The sequence below is a fragment of the Poecile atricapillus genome, chromosome 19 (genome assembly GCF_030490865.1).
Source record: "Poecile atricapillus isolate bPoeAtr1 chromosome 19, bPoeAtr1.hap1, whole genome shotgun sequence".
In the NCBI taxonomy this organism is placed as follows: Eukaryota; Metazoa; Chordata; class Aves; order Passeriformes; family Paridae; genus Poecile; species Poecile atricapillus.
The window spans coordinates 9,096,757-9,117,565 of NC_081267.1; the positions used below are offsets into that span (position 1 = coordinate 9,096,757).

General features: G+C 46.7%; 1 pseudogene; it reads right to left on the reverse strand.

Moving 5' to 3' along the window:
* The window catches only part of LOC131586345 (uncharacterized), a 982,094-nt pseudogene that overhangs the window by 217,024 nt on the left and 744,261 nt on the right, over positions 1–20,809 (reverse strand).

Here is a 20,809-nt window from a genome sequence, read left to right on the forward strand (position 1 = left end):
GTAGATCTGATCCTGGGTTTTCTCCGTACACGAATCCCACCTTGTGGATCGTGACAACGTGGAAATTCAGGTTGCTGCGGGGGACCAAGAGGCGGGGGCATAGTAGAAGGGTCGCAACCTTCCCTCTCGTGGTTTGCCGCTAGCATGGAAGCGGAATGTGCGGCGGTGGAAAAACTGCTTCTTAGCATCCTCGTTAAACGAGGCGAAGCAGCCCAGGAAAATGACCTGGATATGCTCATTATATGGGCTAATTGTCATGGGCATTTTCCAGTGCTCACACTGCTTTTTGCGGCCGAAGAATGGACTGATATAAGGGTTCTGATATGGGAAATGGCAATTATGGAAAAGAGCAAGGACACTGTGTTTCTCGGTCGAACTTGGCAGATTGTAATTAATACCTTAGAAAACAGAAAAGCGAGATATGCTGAGGCTGTGAGCCCCGTAATTCTACCTGCATCACAGTGGCAGATGCCTTTACCTCCCACTGCTGGGCAAGCACTCCTACTATGCTGCCCTTAGAGAGAGGGAAGGAGAGTCAGAGAGAAGAAAATAATGAGAAAAAAGTTCCACACTGAACGCTGAAACAATGAACAGAATCTATTCAGTTACGGCAGGATGTGATACATCCAGAAATATTTGCTTCATTTTTGGAGTCACTTTTAACACTACAACCTTATTTAAGTTCCATCTTTACCTCCCTGGAAGAAAAGAAGCCAAATTTAGACTGGTTTCCACCCGAACCAGGGGGACATGGGGGAGCGATGTGGGCATAGAGAACAAAGGCACTCTGGGGGTAGAAGCAGCGCAAGAAAAGTTCCAAGGCCACGCTGATAAACTGCAATGATCGCCATTGTTAGCACCTGGTTGTGAGAGACTTTTCGTGTAAAATCGCCTGCTTTTGTAAAATCGTGCCCTTTTTTCCTCTATAGGCGAGCAACAAGAGAGATTGAGAGAAAAAACTGCATTTGTTAAAGTTAAATTTGTGAGGTTTTTTTTTTTCTTTCTCTCCGTTTTTCCTCTCTGCAAGAGTATGTAGAGAATCTGAAGAAAGATAAGAGCAGAGCTGCAGCGGCAGCAGAGTGGGCAGCTCACCCCCCCCCCCCCACTCCCTCTCTAAGAAAAAGCAGGGGGATAGTACCCAGTTTGTTAAAAAGTCATGATTTATTGGGTTTTCGAAATGTTTTTATATACCATTGTAGAGTTAATTTTGTGTTTTAAGTAATTATGAGTTTATGCAATTGCAGTTTTTAGAGTTTTACTAGAGAAATTATTGTGGTTCTTTGAAAGTTTAAAAAAAAAAAAGAAAAAAAAAGGGAAAAAAGTGCTTAGCAGAAGTTGCCTTGCAATAATTGGTCTTAGAACCTAAGGTTATGATTTACAGCTTCTAGGAAAACCTTCTTCCAATTAGTGTTATCTACAGAAGAGATTTGTGGTTTAAAAAATAATTAGTTAAGAGAACTTTATTGTACAAGACAAAGTTAAAAGTATATATTATCTATTTGTTTGTTTTTTCCACAATTTTAATAAGGTAATTTTAATGTGAGTCCTTTTGTTATATAAAACACATATAACTGCATATATACCAATTTGGATTTTGCGTTTTAGTTTAAAAATTGGACTTGATGCTTCTGAAAAGTGCTATAAAAGCTGGATGGCAACCTGCTAAATCCCATGTTGTTGTGGTGGTTTTTCTCTAGAAGAACTACACTTTAAAATCCTAACCAATTAAGCATATACTAGGCAAATTCCTGTTATGAATAAGTATTTTTAGTAACATTTGCAGTTATTGTGGGTTATTCTCAAAGCTAGATGGCATAGAATTGTGATGTATTTGTTACATTTTTATAATCTTTATAGTGAATCCATGTTATTGTTATATTGTGTTTAAAAGGTATATATCAAACTTTTAGTTGCTTTTTTGTAGTAACAGAATAAGATTAAGTTAAGTTTTTATTTAATATAGATTAAGTGTTAACAGAATTAAGGACAGTCAAGTTTTATAATGTTTAGGCTTGAATGTTTTTAAGTTTTCTAACTTAGATATTCTTTTAAGGTTAAGTTTGTTATTTCCTTTTGTCATATATAATTATTGTTGGGTTTAGATATTGTTTGATTGAAATTGTTTTATGTTTTCTTGGAGACACTTGTTTAAACTGCAAAGTATAGTTGTTTTCCTAGAGTGAAGAGGACGGCCACAGCTGAGACAGCTGTGATGGAACACTGATGAACACCTGCTTGTGGATAGAAGTGAATACAGTCTGTGACACCCTTGACTTCATTGGGAGTTCTATTGGTTGTTGCAATCTCTGCAGTTTTGTTTGTCATAGCTTTCTTATTTTTCAGTGTTTCCAGAATTTTAAGAAGATGTACCATTGCTGAGGATCAGCTGCCATGGGAGAGGCTTCAGATTAAACCAACTGCTGCATGGTTTAATTGGTCTGGTACCTGAGGCTCCTGATCATTTGCTTTGTACAAATGCATTTTAACAGTTTGCTGTGCTGTAAGCATCTCATAGCTGCTACTATTGAGAACCTTGTTTTAGAAATGAGTTAAGAGGCATCTTTCCAGTTTAAAGCCAGGCCCTGGCCAAGCCTTGACTTTACCTGGACAGAATGTTTGCCAACAGATCCAGATGTTTTCTGTACCAAATCAGTATTTGAATCAGCTTTTGACTCAGCAATCTGACCCTATTAATATGACAGCTGGATCAATTTTGAAGTGGGCTTGGAGAATCATTTCCGGAGTTGATTACCCAATCCTTCACTGATTGTTTTGTTTCTGTTTGTTTGCTAACTATGGGATGCTAGTGCAGTGTTTTAATGATTAATAGTAGTTTTATATTATATACCCTATTAATAATGTTTAAGATTTAATTGATTTTTAACTAGTATAAGTTCTTATTAATTGTGTATATGGTTTTGTGTTGCTGTTGATGTTTATAACAGAAGTACATCTCATTTTATTTTTTTTAAGAAAAACGGGGGAAATGGATGCCCTAAAAGGATTTAATTAGTGTAATTCATTAACTTCAAGGAGAGAAGTGTCTGTGTTTTGTTGGCAGGTTCAGAAAGGTCACCTGTTCATCTGACCAGACTGTGTGCCTCTGAACACACGAGATGCAGTGAACAGAGAAATCATCACACAGCCTTGGTACTCCAGACATGGATCAGAAGTGGACCTGTCAGGACACAGTTGTGTCTGAACACTATATAGACAGTTGCCAACAGAACTTTTATGTTGATACTATGATGTTGTGTCTCTACCAATTTTTCAGGTATCCTTTGTTTTAAGATTTAGAAGGATCTGAAGAACAACTTGAACATCTATGGAGGCTAGCTTTGGAGCAAGCTGCAGGCCCCATGGCCTGCCAACCCTGCCTGAGAAGCTAGCCTGGGAAATTCATGGGAGGATTCAAAACAATCCTCAAAGACAGAAAACAGCCTGCAGGTGCTGTTTGTCTGTTCCCGTGTTTTCCTTGCAGGAGAGGGTCAGGGGGGTGGTGAACCCCACTGACCAACGATGGTAATGTAGCACTTTACTAACCAATAAGTTTCCTTTCTGTACTTTCCACGAACTAGTCTATATAACATGACTGTAGCAATAAACTAGAGATTCTCTCCTGTTCTGACTCCCTTGAGAGTCCGTGTCGTTCCCAATTAGAACGACAAACATCAAAGCCCTCAGTCACTGATCAGCTGCCAGCTGACATCACGGGAGCAGTGAATGTTCCAGGACTGAATCGTGCTGGAGAAATTCTGTAGAAGACCTAAGAAAAGTGTAGAGACTCCATCTAATTGTATATAAAGCAAAGTGTAGTTGTGTTTACCCTTTCAGCAAATTGCTTTAACGCTTAGACTACATATATACCAAAGCACGTGTGTTAAAAGTGGTTAGATAATAGTTTAGGATAAAGAGTTTAGTTTGTGTAGTAATTGCTATGTTAGTATAAAGTATAAGTATTCCCCCTTCAAGAGGTAGTGTAAGCATCTTTGAAAGTTCATTTAACGATTGAAGTTCTAGCTGTGAGTTTGCAAGTATGGTGTCATTTACATGGTAAAATGCTTATGGTAATTGTGTTGTGTATAGTCATGACCAACTGTCTGCTAACTAACATCCAAAAGTGACAGAACATATGGGTCACTCTGGCACATTGAACTGGCCAAAAATCAGTGTGTCTGAGCCTAGCCACACCTGGAGATCCTTTTGCACCTGTCTCATAGGAGTCCCTGAATGGGATCCTCCAGCATTTAAAGGTTTAATTAGTAATGAGACTCAACTGAATCGATTGGCAATGTTGCAAGAGTGCAGTCGCACTGTTGGCTTCACATTAAGACAACTTGAAGCCTGTTAGCAAGCAAAAATTACCAAAGTTCTCAATGTTACCATAGAACCCTCAGAAGAATTAGATTTGTTAAGTTCCACCAATACCTCAGGTGGATGGATAATGTTTGAACCCCCGACAAAAAGTCATTCTAACAAAGTAATGCGGCACTGGGCTGCAGTCAACCCTATAGCTGATCTCATTACTACCATTGAAAGTAAAGCCTTTATTCGTGGTGCAATCTCACAGGACAATTACCAAAGTGATTACCTAGTTCCGTATTCCTAATCTGTGGAGATAGAGCATGGAATTAGATTCCTGCTAGTCCACAGAGGACCCTGTTATCTTGAGAACCTTGCTTTATTCCACCCAAGCTTACATCAATTGTTGAATATAGCTAGCAAAATGAAGAACATCAAACAGTCAAAGCGAAGCCTGAATGAATTAAGGCCTAACAACTCTAAAAAGGCTCGCTTGCTAGACTAAGGAAGGATTGAACTTAACATCCACAATGTTAAGTGAGCTTTCAGCCGATGTGAGTAGTGTATATCATGCAGTACTATGAAATCAAGTTGCAATTGACTTTTTGCTCTTAGCACAAAGACATGGTTGTGGGGAGTTTAAAGGCATGTGCTGCTTAGATCTTACTGATCATTCAGCTTCCATCCATGAGCAACTACAGCAGCTACAGGATGGGTTGCATGCCCTGAAGGAAGATAGTGATCCCATCGGAGGTTGGTTCGCCAGCTGGGGCATCACTGGATGGTTGAGGTCTCTTGTGCTAGAAGGGGGACGGACTTTACTTATAGTGTTAATTGAGATGACAGTCTAAGTTGTATGTTATCTTATCCAAAGCCTGGTTTGTGCAAAAAGAGAAAGGGGGAATTGTTGCTATATTTTATATATTAGTAAAGGCCTGTATGCACAAACCAGCCTTTGAAATAAGTCGTAATATTAAGGGCTAAAGACTTTGAAACCTTCATGCAGAAGAGAGAGTAAAGCAAAACAATATCCTTGCGTGTAAGAGAAAAAATGTAAACTGTGTGTGTTAGCCAATAGTAGCTTGCTCTGCCTGCAGACCCTGTAGAACCCTATAAAAGGTGTGCTAAAGATAGAAATAAACGGCATTCACAATTACTTCTGTGAAGACTGGTGAAGAGCTGGCGGTCTCTCAATAGGGAGCCTGTTCAGTGCCCCAGCAGCCTCACGGGAAAAACCTTTTCCTCACATCCAGCCTAAACCTGCCCGCCTCAGCTCCAGCTGCTCCCTCCACTCCTGTCCCTGGGCACCAGAGGGAAGAGGTTCCCACAGCCCCAGCCAGGGACCCGCTCCCAAGGCTGCTGCCCATGGCAACCAGGCCTGGCACCAGCTGGGATGCTCGGTTTCCACGGGCTGGGCTTCAGGAATGGCATTCCCCAATTTCCTGCTTCCGCTAAAACCACGCTGCCGCTCTCTTCCTTCCCACCTCCCATGGAAAGCACAAAAGGCAAAGATCCTTGGCTGGGATAAGAACAATTTACTGGGAACATCAATGAGATAAGAAACGAACAGCAACAGAAACAATCTGTATAACAGAAGGGATAAGATAAATTATTTACAGGGAAAACTACAACACCACCTACTGGATCTTCCTGGCCATGCAGTTTCTCCAGCCTGGAAAGGACACCTTTCTCCTCTGGTGAGAGAGAGGAACTCTTTTTCCTTGTCCCTGGCAACAACCAGATATGGGACTGAATATGATGACAGGGCCATGGTCAGACCGTCATGTCCTTCAATCCCACATCATGACATTGCCATGGGCAGGAAAAGGGACAGGTGTGTTCCCAGCATGGATCCCAGGGAACATGGATCACCAGGTCTCTTCCCAACATGGATTCTGCATGGGCACATGAAGCTGGAGTAGTGAACAAAGCTCTTCCTGCACTTTGGGGCAATCACAGGGTGTCCCTTACCGGTGCCTCCGTTGGTGTTGGGTCAAGGTAGAGCTCTGGGTGAAGCACTTCCCACACTGGGGACACTCGTAGGGCCTCTCCCCAGTGTGGATGCGTTTGTGGGCACTGAGGTTGGATCTGTGGCTGAAGCTCTTGCCACATTTTCCACACTCATAGGGCCTCTCCCCAGTGTGGATGCGCCGATGCCTGATGAGGGTGGAGTTTTGCTTGAAGCCCTCCCCACAATCAGAGCAGTGGAAGGGCCTCTCATCCGTGTGAATCTGCTGGTGCCTTAGCAGAGTGGAGCTGGCCTGAAACCTCTTCCCACATTCCCCACACTCGTAGGGCCTCTCCCCAGTGTGGATGCGCCGGTGAATGGTGAGGGTGGAGTTGTACTTGAAGCCCTCCCCACAGTCAGGGCAGCGGAAGGGCCTCTCATCCGTGTGAATCCGCTGGTGCACAAGGAGAGTGGAGCTGGTCTGAAACCTCTTTCCACACTTGGGACACTCGTAGGGCCTCTCCCCAGTGTGGATGCGCTGGTGGATGATAAGTTGGGAGCTGCAGCTGAAGCCCTTCCCACATTCCCCACACTTGTAGGGCCAGTCCCCAGTGTGGATCATCTTGTGCTGGATCAGGCTGTTGCTCTGGCTGAAGCTCTTCCCACACTCCAAGCATTTGTAGGGCTTCTCCCCATCCTGAACCTGCTCATGGACCACCAGCTCAGAGCCCTGGCTGGATCTCCGGCCGCCTTCCCGGCACAGGGTGGGTCTTTCCTCCTCAGAGCACCCTGGGATGGGTTTGGAGCCACTCCTCCTGCGGGATCTCTGGGGATTTTCCTCTGCATTGCGTTCCTCTGCTGTGGAGCTGCTCAAAACAGCTTCTTCCATGAGGCTGTGCCACAGGGATTTGTCCTCCCTGGTCTCCATCCTCAGCTCCTTGTCTGGGGGAGGAAGGACAAGGAGAGGATGGGATTTGCCTCCGTGCCAGAGGGAAGGGGAAGGAGATCCCCCCCAGTGCGTCCCCGGCAGGACGGCGTCGGCAGCGGGGTTGTCCTGCAGCCAGGGGCCAGGCTGGGCTGGGAGATGGAGCAGGAGAGAGGAGGAAAGGGACACTGAATTCCTCCTCACCTGCCTGGGTGTCCTGGGGCATCTTCCTCTTCCTTGCAGCCTTCTTTTCCATGCAGATGAGGTTTGGAAATGAGAAATCCTGGTTTAGGAGGAAACAAGGGATGAGCATATTGAGTTGGTAGGTCTGTCTGTTCAAGTCCCTCTCTAGAAGTCACCCGGGCACCTGGCTTGTCGTGGATTGAAAGAAAAGGTGTTTGCTAAGGAAGGCAGAAACCTACACTGAAATATATAAAAATGTAAATAATCACCCCCTCTGAATTATTATGATCTTGATATCAAAGTGCTCTCAGATAAAGATCGAGGAATAGGAATAATAATTCCTTTCTAAAGAAAGGAAAATGAAAATGCAGCAGTACCTAAGATAAAAAACAACAAAAAAACAACTCGCTGAGAGAGTCAGTATACAACCTGACACCCTGTTGGTCAGGGTGTTGGTAGCAGTCTGATTAAATGGTGGCTGCAGTCCTCCTGGAGTGACTGATGTGGTTCTGCTGAAGCAATGATCCCATAGAATTGTGTACATTACCTCTGAAGTTCCGGTGCTGTAGATGGGTCCAGTCTCTCCTCTGGGAATCCAGTGGAGAAAGACTGCCTGTGGTGTTCTGATTCTCTGATTATATCCAGTCTGGAATGCTTGGCTCCTCCCCCTGGGTGGAGCATCTCACAATGGGATGATGTCATTTTATCAGTCCTGCAGTGAGACTCAATGGCCCATTAAGAGAAGATATCCCCCTGAAGGGAGGATGGGTGGTGGAAGAGATAAAAAACACTGCCCCACCTGGTTTTAACAGCTGGCCCATTAACAGAAGATATCCCCCAGTTATGAAGGATGGGTCAAGAAAGAGATAAAGAAAACTGCTCTACCAGGTTTTAACAGATGGTGAGAGAATACATACTTTTGGTTACATCTTGCATTGCAACCCAAGACATGGGGTCCATAAAAACCTCCCAAACACCAAGACTTAGCCCTGAAAATGCCTCCCAGGAGTTCCCCATTTCTGTTCTCTCCCTTTTAGTGTTCAGGGTTTCACCCCTGTCCCAGCATCTGAGGGTAACATGTATATGGGGGTCCCCCGTCTACTCGGTCCCTGCCCTGCCCAGGCTTCTGGGAGTGCCAGGAATCTGAAGTTTCCCCCGTTTCTATCTCCCCACTTAGGGATGCTGGAATTTTTTGGGGTCCCGGGGTCCCTGGTCCCCTTATTCTCTTCTTCGGGGTGCAGGGCGTCCATGGAGACTCCCCTGCCCCTCACCAGGCAATTGAGGGTCCCATGAATTGTGGTGCTCCCCCTCTCTGGGCTCCCCACTTTGGGGTCCTCGGGGACACAGGGCTCTGCTCCTCCAGGCTGCCTCTGCCAGGAGCTGCCACCAGGACATCCCAATGTCCCCCCAAAGGGCATTTTCCACTCAGCTTTGGAAGTTCTTCATTCTCCAATCATCACCCTCAAAAACCCAACCCAGGAATCCCCCAGGATATCTGGGCCGAGCTCCCCCTCTCTGGTCACCTGTGAGATGGGGGGTGATGATCCCACAGATGGGGGGGCTGTGAATTCAGGGAGTGAATCCCAGCTTGACTTGGATATTCTGGGCCTGATATCATACTGGGATAACAAGCACTTGAGTGGGATTACTGGGAGTGTCTGGGAATGGCTATGGACATGCTGAGGGCAACTGGGATATACTGGGAGTGTCTGTGACCATACTGGGGATGACTGGGAACACACTGGGAACAGCAGGAACTGTGCTGGGGACAACTGGGAGCCCATGCTGGAGACAACTGGGAACAACTGGGAGTGACTGGGTCTGCACTAGGGGCAACTGGGAATGACTGGGACCATGCTGAGAAGGTCTGGGATCATCTGGGGAGGGACTGCGACTATACTAGGGGAAACTGGGTGCAACTGGGATCACACTGGGAGCAACAGGGAGCAACTGGATCCATGCTAAGGGCAACTGGCATCCTACTGGGATCACAGTGGGAGCAGCTGGGCCATGCTGGGCAAGACTGGGACCATACTGGCAGCAACTGGGACTGCACTCAGGGTGACTGAGAGTGGCTGGGAGCAACTGGGATCAGGCTGGAAGCACCTGAGGAGTGACAAGGAACAACTGGGATAGACTGGGAGAGACTGAAACCACAGTGCAGGTAAATGGGAGCAACTGGAAGCACAACTGGATAATCCTGGGAGCAGCTGTGCCCATGCTGGGGTCATACTGGGATCCTAGTGGAACTAGCTGGTATCATACTGGGAGTGACTGCAAAGGGGCTGGCTGTGACTGGAACCATACTGGAGGTGACTGGGAGCAACTGGGCCCATCCTGGGAGTGACAGGGAGTCACTCTGGCCATGACTGGAATCATACTGGGAGGACCTGGGATTGACTGAAACCGCACTGTGGGTGATTGGGTGCCATAGCTCAAACTGGGAGTGACTGGAATTGTAGTGGGAGTGACTGGGATCATCCTGGAAGTGTTTTTCTGTAGATCTTCTGTCTGTCTGGTCTCTTTTTCTTCTCCTTCTTATCCTACGTACCTGGAACATTATTGAATATCTTAATGTTACCCAAAATCTTAAATGTTCAAGGTTTTTAGGTTAAATGAACTAAGCTAGTGAAGTTAATGCTATGGTGACAATTTTATGTTCAATTGGATGTTGTATTTAACCCTTTGCCAAAGATCCTTGATTGTCTATATTTTGCCAGTAAAATTTTGTGTCATTTTGACCTCTTAGCTCAGTAGTCAGAGCATGGTGCCAGTATCACCAAGGCTGTGGGATCAATCCTTGTGGGGCCATTCGCTTAAGAGCTGGACTTGATGGTCCTTGTGGGTCCCTTCCTACCAAGAATATTCTTTGCATCTGTCCATGTTGAGAAGATCTGGTTGGTGTTTCTCCTGTGCATCAAACACAAGCACAGGAACCTTTGGTTACCACCAGCATTGAAGTGTTCTGGGGTGTTACAGCCCTGCAGGCTCACAGTGGCCTCTTGTTTCCATGAAGCCCCACAGTGTCCCACTGGCCCCTTGTTTCCATGGGCCCAAGAGTGCCACAATGATCCCCTTGGATCCACAACTTACCACAGTGTCACACTGGCTCCTTGGTTCCATAAGGATCTGGAGTGTCACACAGGTTTATGGCATTTGTCCTTGCTGCCCCTCACATCCCACTGCCCCACAAAGAGCCCCGAGCCACCCGTGAGGGACAGGCCCTGCTGTGCCAGGCCTGGGCTCAGGGCTTGGCCTTTCTGCTTCCTCCAACCCAGCCAGGGCTTGCTCAGCATTGCAGTTCCCTGCTCAGAGCCTTTGGCTCCCGGCAATCCTGGCCTCCAGGATCTGCTCTCACCAGTCCCTGGGGAACCTTTGGCAGTCCCTGCCCTCAGTGGGGTCCATTGAAGCTCCAAGGGACTTGGAGTTTTGCTTCTGACTCCTGGAGCTGCTTCTTCAGCCTGAAAGAGGGACAAAGGAGGATCAGAGAAAGGAGAAGGAAGCACGAGGTCAAGCACTCCCTGAATTCACAGCCTCCACCCATGGGATCATCACCCCCCATCCCACAGGTGACCGGGGAGGGAGAGCTCAGCCCAGATATCCTGAGGGGTTGGGTTTTTTGGGGGAAATGTTTGGAGAATGAAGAACTCCAAAGTTGAGTGGAAAATGCCCCTTGGGGGGATACTGGGGGGTCCCATCATCCTTAAGTGAGGACATGAAAATGGGGGGAACTGTTTGGATTCCCGTCACTCCCAGCAGTCTGGGCAGGGCAGGGACAGAGTAGACAGGGGACCCCCAGAACAACCGGGACCCCCAGCAGCTGGGACGGGGGAAACCCTGTACACCAAAGGGGAGAGACCAGAGATGGGGAACTCCTGGGAGGCATTTTCAGGGCTGAATCTTGGTGTTTGGGAAGTTTTTATGGACCCCATGTCCTGGGCTGAAATGCAAGATGTAACCAAAAGTATGTATTCTCTCACCACCTGTTTAAACCTGGTAGAGCAGTTTTCCTTATCTCTTTCATCACCCATCCCTCATAACCGGGGGATGTCTTCTGTTAATGGGCCAGCTGTTAAAACCAGGTGGGGCAGTGTTCTTTATCTCTTCCACCACCCATCCTCCCTCCAGGGGGATATCTTCTCTTAATGGGCCATTGAGTCTCACTGCAGGACTGATAAAATGACATCATCCCATTGTGAGATGCTCCACCCAGAGGGAGGAGCCAAGCATTCCTGACTGGATATAATCAGAGCATCAGAGCACCACAGGCAGCCTTTCTCCACTGGATTCCCAGAGGAGAGACCATTCCCATCTACAGCACCGGAACTTCAGAGGTAAGCTACACCCTTCTATGGGATCATTGCTTCAACAGAACCACATCAGTCACTCCAGGAGGACTGCAGCCATCATTTAACCAGACTGCTGCCAGCACCCTGACGAACAGGGTGTCAGGCTGTATTCTGACTCTCTCAGCGAGTTGGTTATTTGTTGGCTTTTATTTTTTTTTTTTTGTAGTGCTGCATTTTCATTATTTTTAAAAATAGAACTATTATTCCTATTCCTATATCTTTATCTGAGAGCACTTTGATATCAAGATTATAATAATTCAGAGGAGGCTGTTGCTTACATTTTTATATATTTCAGTTTAGGTTTTGCCTTCCTTAGCAAACACCTTTCCTTTCAAACCAAGACCCTCCAGATACCCGGGTGACTTCTAGAGAGGGACTTGAACAGAGAGACCTAAAAACTCAATATGCTCATCCCTTGTTTTCTCCTAAACCAGGATTTCCTAATCCCAGATCTTGGCTCCATGGAGGAAAATGCTGCGAGGAAGAGGAAGATGCCCCAGGACACCGAGGCAGGTGAGGAGGAAGTCACTGCCCCTTTCCCCCTCTCTCCTGCTCCATCTCCCAGCCCAGCCTGGCCCCCGGCTGCAGGACAACCCCGCTGCCGACGCCGTCCTGCCGGGGACACACTGGGGGGATTTCCTTCCCCTTCCCTCTGGCACGGAGGCAAATCCCATCCTCTCCTTGTCCTTCCTCCCCCAGACAAGGAGCTGAGGATGGAGACCAGGGAGGACAAATCCTCACAGCAGAACCTCATGGAAGAGGCCATTTTGAGTGGCTCCACAGTGCAGGAATCCAATGGGGAGGAAAATCCCCGGAGATCCCACAGGAGGAGGGGCTCCAAACCCATCCCAGGGTGCTCTGAGGAGGAAAGACCCACCCTGTGCTGGGAAGGCGGCCGGAGATCCAGCCAGGGCTCTGAGCTGGTGGTGCATGAGCAGCTTCAGGATGGGGAGAAGCCCTACAAGTGCTTGGAGTGTGGGAAGAGCTTCAGCCAGAGCAACAGCCTGATCTGCCACCAGATGATCCACACTGGGGAATGGCCCTACAAGTGTGGGGAATGTGGGAAGGGCTTCAGCTGGAGCTCCCAGCTCATCATCCACCTGCGCATCCACACTGGGGAGAGGCCCTACGAATTTCCTGAGTGTGGGAAGAGGTTTCATAGCACCTCCACTCTCTTCAGGCACCAGCGGATTCACGCGGAGGAGAGGCCCTTTCACTGCCCCGACTGCGGGGAGGGTTTTAAGCATTACTCCAACCTCGTCATCCACCGGCGCATCCACACTGGGGAGAGGCCCTACGAGTGTCCCAAGTGTGGAAAGAGCTTCACCCAGCACTCTCACTTGACCCGACACCAATGGAGGCACCGGTAGGGGAAGCCCTGTAAATGCCGGAAGTTCAGGGAGAGCTTTGTGTACTGCTCCTGATTCATCCCCACTTGGAGGACGGACCTTGGGAAGAGACCTGGTGATCCATGTTCCCTGTGATTCGTGCTGGGAAGACACCTGTCCCTTTTCCTGCCCATGGCAATGACATGATGTGGGATTAAGGAACGTGAGGGTCTGGCCATGGCCCTGTCATTATATTCAATCCCATATCAGGTCATTGCCAGGGGCAGGAAAAGGACTCCCTCTCTGTCACCAGAGGAGAAGGGTGTCATTTCCAGACAGGAGGAGATACGTGGCCAGGAAGAAACAGTCAGTGGTGGTTTATTTTTCCCTGTAAATAGTTCTTCTTACCTATTTTGTTACCAAAATTATTTCTGTTCCTGTTTGTTCCTTATCCTGTTGCTGTTCTCAAGAAATTGTTCTTATCCCAGAATGGGATCTTTGCCTTTTCTGCTTTCCATGGGAGGTTGGAGGGAAGAGAGTGGCAGCCCGGTTTTAGCAGGAGCAAGAAATTGGGGAATGCCATTCCTGAAGCCCAGCCTGTGGAAACCGAGCATCCCAGCTGGTGCCAGGCCTGGTTGCCATGGGCAGCAGCCTTGGGAGCGGGTCCCTGGCTGGGGACTGAGGGAACCTTTTCCCTCTGGTGTCCAGGGACAGGAGTGGAGGGAGCGGCTGGAGCTGAGGCGGGCAGGTTTAGGCTGGATGTGAGGAAAAGGTTTTTCCCGCGAGGCTGCTGGGGCACTGAACAGGCTCCCCAGGGAAGGCTCCCAGCTCCAGGGCTGGCTGAGCTCCAGCAGCGTTTGGCCAGCGCTGCCAGGCCCAGGCTGGGATTGTTGGGGTGTCCTGTGCAGGGCCAGCAGTTGGACTGGAGGATCCCCATGGGTCCCTCCCAACTCAGCCAATTCTGTGGCTCTGTGATCCCATGAGCCTGGGGATGGGACTGCAAATGGTTGCCATGGCAACAGGCTCTGGCTCCAGGCCTGAGCTGGTGTCCATGGCAACCACCCCTGGCATGGGGTCTCCATGGAGCTGCCAAGGGACTGATCATAGCAACACGGGCTGTGATGGTTGTCACGGAAACAGACCACAGCAGGGAGACAGCTCTGGCCAGGAGCAGCTCCTGAGCACAGCCCAGCAGGGCTGGGGCCCTGCCAGGGCAGCTCAGGGACACGAGCAGGCCCAGACAGAGCTCCCAGGGGCTCAGCACTGGCAGGGGCTGTGGGATGTGCCAGAGGGGGCTGTGTCACAGCAGCACCTCTGTGGTTGTGTCCTGGAGCCCCAGAGCAGCTGTGATGTCAGAAAGGGGCTGTGTGACAGCTCAGAGTTTGTTGTGTGATGTCACTGAGCAGCTATGGCATCATAGAGGGGACTGTGTGACATCACAGAGAAGGCTGTGACATCATGACATGGCTGTATGACATCATAGCGCCATGTATGACATTGGTGCTGCAAAGAGCGGTGCCAATGGCGGGGCCGGAGGCGGCTCTGGGGGCGGGGCCGGGGCTGTGGGTGGGGCCGCAGCGGAGCAGCGCGATGGCTCCAGCGCTGGGGCCGGGGGCGCTCCCGGGGGGCGGCGAGAGGTGAGGGGGACCCCCGGCACCGGGACTCTTTGATCGCCCATTCCGGAGCGCCGAGGGGCCCCTAAACCCCCATTCCTGGGCGCCGCCATCCCACCGAACCCCCATTCCCGGCCGTGGGTCCCACCCTGCACCCCCTTATCCGGCACCAGGAACGCCTGCACCCCTTTCCCGGCCATCCCGCCTCTCGCAGCCCCCAGAGCCCCCTTCTCCTTGACCCATTTACCCCCCGGACCCCTATTCCTGCCTCTTCCAGCTGTAGGAGTCTAGAAATGCAGGAAAATTTCTCTGCTTGTGAAATTCTCTGGAAAATACATCAATTGTATATAATACTGATAAAAAGGCTTCTAAATATCCCTGAATAAGCCAGAGCTTGTAGGAAATTAAATAAGAAGTAGAAAAATAGTTTTTCTGACACAGAGGTGAAAGTATAAGTTTTAAGAGGGTTCCACACATGGAGTAAAGATGGAGGGCAGCCCAGAGGAGGCTGGAGAGTAAGAGAAAATTGTATCTTAAAAGAGAATTCAGCCCAGAGGAGGCTGGGAGACTATAGAGAACTGTATTCACAGAGAATTCAGCCCAGAGGAGGCAAAGAAAAGAGAGACAGAGGTAACAAGTGGTGCCCCGTGTGAGTGCTATATATAGCTCACGAAAATCTTTATCAAGGCCTGTTTGGATCACAACTCCGGATCTCGGACCATCCATCTGCTATCAAACTCCGGAGTTCCAAGGGCCCTGAACTCCGGACGCTGGATTCTGCTGGTCGGTAATCCTCGTAGATAGCCATCTGAACCGGTAAGCTCGTTCCAACCTTACGAGATGGGATCAAATATCTCTAGAGGAGAACAGGCAATCTTAGAAAAATTAGAGACTGTTATTGAGCTGTATCATTTTAAAATTCCTAGGAATGAATTAGAATTATTGTTATTGTGGATAAAAGAAAATTACCCTAGGGTATCTGAAGAGCATATATTTCAGCCGTGTATATGGGCAACTATAAAAATGAGATTACAAGAATCAAAAATCCCAGAGACATGGGTACCAGAAAAAATGATGGAGAGATGTGATATTCTTTTTGATGTAATGTATCAGTATCATTTTCCGAAATTACCTACCCTGAAAAGTGGGGAGGGGAGAGATATTGAACTGCCCTTTCTGGAGCAGCGGGAAGCTCCAAAAAGCCTCAGCGGCATGGTTACCCTTAACCCCACCCCTTCGGATATTGTGCGGGAGGAGGGAGGACTGCGGGAGGCGGCGGAGCGCCAAACAGGTCCCACTGAAACTCCAGAAAGCAAAGTGAGCAGTTTGCTGCAATATTGCAGAGAGAAAAGTCACGCGCGAACATATGAAGAATGGCATAAAGTCTTTATGGAATTAATAGAATCAGAAAAAGTAGCGGGTGGGGTAGAGAAAGTACTAGAAAGTATTCATGATATTTCTAAAGCCACGCCTATAGAACAACCCCCTTACCCGCCTCTGTCAGAGGAGCCAGAGCGAGGGAGGGATTTCTCCCCGCCCTCTGACAAAGCTAATAGCCCGGAGATGATATCGGAAAAAAATAATGAAACAGAGCATGCCCAGGAGGCTAGCTCAGATATACCCGCCCAGCAGGCGGAATCAGAGGCTGCCCAAGAGGAGGAGCCACAAAGAGCGGCGGGAAACGGCAGATTGGCCGCGCCGCACGCAGACCCGGATATAATGGGGAGAAATTAGGAGCAATACCAAAGCGCCGCCTTAAAAAGGCAGGAAAAGCAAGGGGGCCGGCCAAAGCCATAAAGGCACGCCCCGAAGGGAGACCCGTGACGCGGTCTATGACGCGGAGGCTCCAATCCATCAAGGCGGAGATTGGGGAAGCCCCCTGCCAAGCCGCGCATGCGCAGTCCGGCATAGCTTCCGAGCCTGCGCAACTTAAATATGAAGACGATCTAGCAACAAAGAAAGAATTCTCTACTATAAGCATCATTAGTACTGAAAGGGATTTATCTCTTAAAGAGAATTATCCCCTTGATTTTGCATTTTTAGAATTTTTCTCATATTTCTTAGAAATTATAAGAACAAGTACTAATGATTCAACAGTAACAAAGGAGTTACAGCCGATTGCTGAAACAACAGCATCATATGGGCAAACAGCATTACACCAGCCCTCATTATCATCTGAAATTACAAGCGCAAAGCATGTGGAGGATGACAGTATTTTAACTATTACTGCTAGTGAAGGAATTCCACTGTCATCATTTAAAGCACAAGACTTTTTCCTTCAAGCTGACAAATCAGCTTTTCAAAATATAGATTCAAAATTGGATTTGTTTTCAAAAAAATATCCCTCCTCTTCAAAAAGATTACATCATTCGTTAGATTTCCAGGATCTAATTGATCCTAATTTTACTCAATTCTCACAATCACAAAATTTCCCTATGATACCGCAAATTAGAATAAAACAAAAACAAAAATCAATATGGACCCTTCCTCAAAGAGAAGGGGGAGGAATGGATGCTCCTGGAAATATTGAGGATATTGCTGTACTACCAGTGAGACTTGGAAGAAGGGAGGATGCCCCAAGATGGGAGCCAATAGATGGCTCACTTTTAAAAGACCTACTGGATGCAGTAGAAAAGAGAGGACTTGGCTCTCTGTATTTTAAACAATTATTGAGAGGCCTCTTTCGCAGTCATGAAATGCTACCTTATGATTGCAAATATATAGCAACAACAATATTTACAGAGTCACAATATATGTTATGGAATAAGAAATGGAGAAAAGCCCTCCAAGAATTGAGAGATAAATATGCAAGAGGACCATATGCACACATTACAGTAGCCCAGATGGCAGGAGATATCCCATATCATAAACCAGAAATCCAAATGGCAGATTTGCCTCCAGAGGTGCTCCGAGATATCATAGAAGCAGCTGAAAAGACACTGCTGCAGATTCAACCCTCTGGATCCTCAGAAGGTATTTACACTGAAATAAGGCAGGGTCCTTCAGAGCCTTTCACCAGTTTTGTGGATCGTCTCACACAAGCAATTGACCGACAGGTGATAGATGAAAATGTGAAGCCACATTTGCTTCAGGGTCTTGCTTTTGCGAATGCTAATGCAGAGTGTCGACGTATTATCAGTACCTTGCCAGGGTATCCAACAGTTGAAGAAATGATAGAGGCCTGCAGTAAGATGCGCATTTCACAAGTTGCCAGCATTTCTGCAGAAGAATTTCAAAAGTTACTTGCAGAACAACGAGAGGGATTTCAGAAAATATTCAAGAGCATGGAATCAGGATTTCAACAACTTAATTGTACAGACGTGGTGGAAGCAGCACAAAGGAATATGTTATCAATGTGGAAAACAGGGACACATAAAGAAGAATTGTACGTCACAGAAAAAAGCACAAACTCTCTGCCCTAGATGCAGAAGAGGAAAACATCATCCTAGTCAATGTTTTTCCAAGACAGATGTAGATGGAAAACCTCTGGCAATGCCGGGAAACTTCAAAAAGAGCACGCCAAGCCACCGCGCGATGACACAAGTGGTGGTAAGGGAAAATCCTCAACATCAATTTTACTGAATTCTTCTAATCAGAAAGCGATTATTGGGGAACAACAAACTGACTCACTTAGCAAGACTATTTGTCAATTCCCCAGTGATCCAGATTTATTACCACCAGGTGCACAATGTGAATTAAGGACCTCAAAAATGGTGTGTTTTTTTAATGAAGATCATGCAGTAATTCATACAGGAGCAACCGGAGCATCAAGAAAGAGACAGGATTTTTTGATAATAGGCAGGGACAGATGTACTATTCTGGGACTTATTATATATCCATGTGTTGTCTCTGCAAATTATAATGAAGAATTAACAGTACTAGCTAAAGCTCTACGTCCTCCATTGACCGTTCCAGCGAACACACTGATAGCTAAAGCTATTGCCCTGCCTCCACATGCAAATACTCCAATCAAGATAAAGACCAGAGAGCGGATTGCATCTGTCAATGAATACCTAGAAGTTCATGCTACCTGGGTGAAACAAATTAGCCGTGATCGACCTGTAATCACTTGCAAGCTGACATATGATAAAAATACAGTTTTAATACAAGGGACAGTGGATACAGGCGCGGATGTCACAGTCATTTCACATCTTCTCTGGCCTGGAGAGTGGAGTTTAAAAACTCCTCTGAGTGCCCTCTCAGGGATTGGAGGGAACACCGTGTGCCTGCAGAGTGAACACCCCATCATCATTACAGGGCCAAAAGAAAAGACAGCTATTGTGTGTCCTTTTGTTGTACAGAGACCCTTCACAGTGTGGGGAAGAGACATTCTATCCCAGTGGGGGATGAGAATTGAAATGGATTTTTGATAGGGGCCACTGAGGCACTCACCACCTTGAAATTAACTTGGAAAACAGACGACCCTATTTGGGTGGACCAGTGGCCCCTAGAAAAGGAGAAACTGAGTGCTCTAGAAGAATTAGTCCAAGAACAGTTGCAGAAAGGTCACATTACACCAACTACTAGTCCCTGGAACTCTCCAGTTTTTGTAATTCGTAAAAAGTCTTCAGGTTCGTGGAGATTGATTCATGATCTCAGAAGAATTAATGAGGTCATTGAGGAAATGGGACCCCTTCAACTTGGACTTCCATCGCTTTCAATGATTCCGAGACACTGGCCAATCATGATCTTCGACCTCAAGGATTGTTTTTTCAACATTCCGCTTCATCCGAAAGATGCTCCAAGGTTCGCTTTTTCAGTTTCAAGTATTAATAGAATGAGACCTCTACAGAGGTATCATTGGGTGGTATTACCACAAGGTCTCCGTAATTCTCCAACAATTTGCCAATGGTTCGTGGCACGAACCCTGTCTCCAGTGAGAGAAAAACATCCAAAGGCATTGATCATTCATTATATGGATGATCTGCTCATTGCAGCAGCAACAGAGCAAGAACTGGAAAAAACTCGTGACAGCATGTTTATAGAAATTCAGAAAGCAGGACTAGAAATTTCGACTTCTAAAATTCAAGAAGTTTCACCATGGAGCTATCTAGGTTGGAAGATCACAGCACAAGAAATAAAACCACAGAAAATACAAGTAAGAACTCGAGTCAATAACCTACAAGAGCTACAGCGACTCCTTGGAGAAATCAACTGGGTCAGAACAACTTTGGGAATCACAAATGATGAACTCTCACCGCTTTTTAATTTGCTTAAAGGGGACACTGATCTTAGATCTCCCAGAACTCTCACACCCGAAGCTCAAAGAGCTCTCGAAAATATCACTGAAGCTCTCCAGAAAAGACAAGCTCATCGAGTTTCAAGAACTCTCCCCTTTTTTCTGGGAGTATTAGGGGAGGGTATTCAGTTGTACGGTCTTATATTCCAGTGGGACAGTTCAGAAAGAGATCCTTTGTTGATAATAGAATGGGTATTCTTGCCCTAAAGGTTCCCCAAAACAATTTATACTGCATTAGAAATGGCAGCCCAGATAATTATCAGGGCCAGAACAAGATTGTTAACAATGACAGGTAAAGATTTTACTATCATTTACCTGTCTCTGAAGAAAGATTATTTAGATTGGGCATTGCAAAAGTACGATGACTTGCAGATTGCGTTGCTAAATTTTACAGGAGTTTGCTCAAGTCATTTTCCCAGTCATAAACTGTTACAGTCCAAATTAAGTTATAAAGAAAAATCAAAGCTGAGTGAAGTACCGTTAAATGCAGTAACTCTATTTACTGATGGTTCGGGAAAAACCCACAAAGCAGTTGTAACATGGCAAAATACCACTACAAAAAGGTGGGAATCAGATATTCAAATTGTACAAGGCTCACCCCAAATCACAGAATTAGCTGCTGTAGTTCGAGCATTTCAGTTATTTCAAGAACCCTTCAATTTGATAACAGATTCGGCTTATGTAACAAATATTGTTAAAAGAATAGAAGGATCTCTTCTGAAAGAAGTAGATAATGAAAATCTGTATTGTTATCTCATCAGTATGCAACAACTAATAGAACAAAGAGAAAATCCATATTTTGTTTCACATATTAGAGCACACTCTTCTCTCCCAGGTTTTCTAGCAGAAGGAAATGCCCGAGCAGATAAACTGACTTTAATAATTTCAAACACTTTACCTAATATTTTTGAACAAGCAAAAT